This window comes from Pinus tabuliformis, chromosome J (assembly GCF_031772625.1).
Source record: "Pinus tabuliformis cultivar Carrire ecotype Pingquan chromosome J, CPIR1, whole genome shotgun sequence".
Taxonomy (NCBI): Eukaryota; Viridiplantae; Streptophyta; class Pinopsida; order Pinales; family Pinaceae; genus Pinus; species Pinus tabuliformis.
This window is the reverse complement of record NC_142295.1, coordinates 568485132-568489639: the sequence shown is the minus strand read 5'-3', so window position 1 is coordinate 568489639 and position 4508 is coordinate 568485132.

Sequence of the window (4508 nt, the reverse complement as noted above, 5' to 3'; positions counted from 1 at the left end):
TCTCGTCATGAGTGATTGCAGGTACAGGTACACCAACAAACATGTCAATACGACGAACGAGATGAATGAAGGGAGCACATGCAGATGGACAGGTTCACCAACGAACAAGCGAACGAAGCATGCGAAGTAGACGAACGCAGTGAACATGCACCTTCGCGAACAAGTGAGCATGTCAAGCCTTCCAGCATGAAAGCAAGGAACAACATGCGAAAGCTTCATCAAGCAAACCAAGGACCATCGAAGACTCCGCGCACTTTGCCATGCGAAGGTCAAGCTATGATACACCATGAAGACATCCATCACTCAGCAACACTCTAGCTTGACATACACTCCAACATCAGCATGAATGTACCAGCATTGTCATGTCAAGTCATGTTGAGTCAATTCATGAGTCATGTTGCCCACATCTCCACTATGGGCTTGTTGTCAATCAATGTGATGTAACATGGAAGTCCAAGAGACCCACTTATTGAACATAGAGTCATGTAAGTCGGAAAGTCATGGAAGTCGAACGATCATGAGGGTAGTCGAATAGCCACAAGGGTCAGTTTCACCCTTGGCTATAAATACCCCCCTCATTTGTACATGAAGGGACTTTTCACCTCATCTCCTGCCACATAACCAAGAGAGTCTGTAATATTTTCTTTGAGGAGTAAGTAGTGGCTCCAACGCCCCACTGACAGGGTTAGTGATGTATGGTGTAACGATGTGTATTGGAACTTTCGCTTAATTCATAAGCATGTTAACAGGCCATCACGTTTTCACAGATGTATTGTATTTGTTGTAACATTGATCTTTAATACTTGTAATGCATGTTGCTTTAACCTGTGTTATACATTTGAACTGATTCATTTGTTGTAATGCATAATCTATTAATGGAAATGTGTTGTATATGTTGTTAATGTTGTCTCGTTCATGTTGACTGCTCTGTCGGACATCAGACAGACCTTTCACATGAACCTTGCTGTAACAACCGTTGCACTCGTTCGAATTGATTTGTGAGTGTTGTACGTGTTATCTTACCTTGTATGTTGTGACTGTCGCATCCGAGTGGATTGCTCCGCCAGAAGCTATGTATGTCCTTTTGTGTTGTGTGTTCCTAGCCGAGTTGGGACTGATCCCTTTCAACCTAGAACTCACCTTCACCTTCTTCCCCTCATAGTGAAAGAACCATTGACACAAGTACACTTACACTCACTAGGCACGCGAACCTCACTTCTCGAAGACAAAGTGAACCACTCTCCTGTGCTGACAAGCAAGAGTTGAGGCAAATCCTTAAGACAATGGCAACCGAGCCATCATACCGAATGGGACTCTCACACCAAATGGTGTGAGGTCTAGTTGGGACTTCATACCAAGGTGATCCCTTGAATGTTGGCAGTCCAGCGCCGTCAACATTTTTGGCACTAGAAGGAGGGAAGCTAGTTGTACATGGCTGAAATTCCCCTCACACTATTTCAACAAACATCTGGTCAAGGCAACAACTTGCACTCTTCTACCTACACGCAACTCAGCGGTTGGTTACTCCTCACCTCCTAGTGTTGAGCACAAGACTTCAAATCAACACCTTTTCTCTGTTCATCCCATCACTCGCTAGTTCGCTAAAGCAGTCGGATTGATCCCTTACAGACAACATCTTCCACACACAACAAGGAATCCAAAGGCCACTCCCATGAGTGTTTTTGTATCGTCAATGGAAGAAGCAACCCTTGCCACACTTGATGGTCTAGGAGAAGCTATCGAAGACAAAAAGAAATATCCCATCCTTTGGGAAAGTGAACAAGGCACTCTTATGATATCAGGATCAGACTAGGGTATAGGAGGTGGAGGGGAAGGCAGCGGAGGAGGCGGAGACGGACCAAGGGACTCAGAGTTGGACACATCAAACTCCGAAGGAGAGGAGGAGTATGAAGAAGACGAAGAGATGGCTGACCCAAATCTTGAATGGATGACTCAAGGACCATTGGCTCTCCCAGTTGTTCTACACAAGATGCAGAAGTGAGCGGGGATAATGAACATCAAGTTTAACCCTAACAGTGCAGTGAAGGCAGAAGACCACTTAGAAAACTTCTACCTACAACTGCAGACCCTTGAGGTACGTTATGACAATGTAGCATGTAGATTGTTTCCATGTACCTTGGACGGTCGGGCAGCTGCTTGGTATCACAACCTTCCACCCAACTCCATACAGAACTGGGGTTCTTTCAAACGTCTATTCCTTGAGAAGTTCATTGATAACAAGACCCTAGCCATGCTACTCAAAGAGTTGGGAAGCCTCAAGATGAAAGGAAAAGAAAAAGTGAAAGATTTCAATCAGAGGTATATGCGTACAATGAATAGGTTCCGAGTAGACACTAAGCCTCATGACTCCATCACCACTGACTACTACACGTCCGCACTACCAACCAACATTGCGCAGTTCGTCAAGCGAGCTGCAAGACCAACACTATTAGAAAATTGTAAAGAGGCTATCAGTGTTGAGAAAGACCTGCGTGCAGATGGAGTTATCAAGGATGATCAATCGACGAAGGACTCCAAGTATGCGAGCAGGCAGTCCCAAGCAACAACGAGCAAGGGTAGAGACAAGGAAGCAACCGACATTGAGACCCTCACTTGTCTTGTCAAGAGCTTGTCCACTGAAATGTCCGAACTCAAACAATGTGGATTGGACACATTTGCAAGCAGTCACCTGCTTAGGAAGAGACAGGCAAGCAGCACATCAAGCAGCAGCTAGTTCATTCCAAAAACTGCGTAGAATCGTGTGTCCCAGCTCAAACAGTGTCCAGACCCGAAATTTTGTTCCTTCCACGCAGAACATCATCTTGAGAATTCTTGTCCGGGCTGGAAGCGAGTCACAAATACTTTTTATAGTCGTACACTCAAGGTGGGAAGCAATATGCAGGAGCAACCGGAAGACACGTACAATGATGAAGAGGTTGCACCTGATGAGCCATCAAGCTTTGAGCATGTGGTGAACACGTATCAGTGCTTACAAAAAATGGCAAAGACGAACACCGAGAAGCAGCCCCAGAAGCAAACTGACCATTACAATCTTAGAAGCAAAGGGGCTCCCCCCCACACTGAGAGAGATGCAAGTAAAGGTCAGACTGCTGATAAGGAAGACTGATCCACCGTCTCCCTCAAAGCAACAAACACAAAGCAAGTCCGGGAAGACAACGGTGGATAAGAGTACATCCATGAGCAGCAAGTTGCGAAACACTCTGCCAGACAACACGAACATTCGTTCCACCTTGGACACCTTGGTGAGTCAACCACCTCTGGACTACAACATTGTTGATGACATGAAGAAAACTCGAGTGAACATCAGCTTGTTCGAGTTGGCTAAGATCCAGAGTCAGCGAGATATCCTGCTGCACGCTTTGGGATAGACAATAACAAACAGTGCAGCCTCTACCAGCCAGGGAGCAAGCACACCTCCCGGATCACTTTCCATAGTGCTCAATACGCTCCGGATGGAAGAAGAAAACTCAAGTTGCCCTCCATTCCTACTTTCATTTCAAGTTTTTAACTACAACATTCAAACTCCTTGGTTGATTCTGGCGTGGCATCCAACGTCATGCCACTCTCCATTGCTAAGAAGATCGATGCACAATGGAGCGAGACATCCGTGCAAATCATCCAACTTGATCGAACATTGATACCAGCCATTGGTGAACTGTGAGACGTGAACATCCGAATATCCCATGACAGTCGAGTCCACCAATGCATCAACATAGTTGTTGTGGACATACCGGAAGCATAAGGTTTATTACTCAGTAGAGATTGGTCCAGCAAGGTCGCTACAGACTGGTCTCATATGTGGCTTTCGTACAAGGGAAAGTGCAACCAAATCCGAGTAGAATCTGAGAGTTACATGAAGCATAATGTCACTCCCATCAAAGGTGAGAATGACCGTTGGCTCTCACGAAACTCGTGTTCGACAACTGCCTCCTTAAGACAACATTGGGTTGTTATCCTGCACGGTCAGCTCCAACCCCACTAGACACATAGTTGGGACTCCTTCCTTGCCCAACTGATGGTAATGAAACGTGTACAACACATTGTAACAGTAGTAGCAGTGATAGTAGTAGCAACAATACTAGCACATCAAGCAGTCTGCGTAAATATGGGTTGTGGACTTTGTACTTCAACGGATTAAAGACATAGGACGGCTCAGGCGTCGGGTGTGTTCTAATCGACCCTTGCAACAAGAAGCATCTGGTGCCAAGCTGCTTGGAGTTTGAGTGCATGAATAATGTAGCAGAATATGAAGCACTCGCGTTGGGTTTATAGAAGGCCATCAACCTCAAAGTGGTCATGCTTAAAGTGGTAGGTGATTCAGAGATAGTGGTACGGCGGGTACATGGCACCATTCACTGCTTATCACCACATCTAAAAAACTACCAAGAAGAGGTATGGTGACTAATCTCAAACTTTCTAGCATTTAATTTCATTGTTGTGTTGCGTACGCTAATGCAGTTGCCAATGCACTAGCAAATGAAACCTCA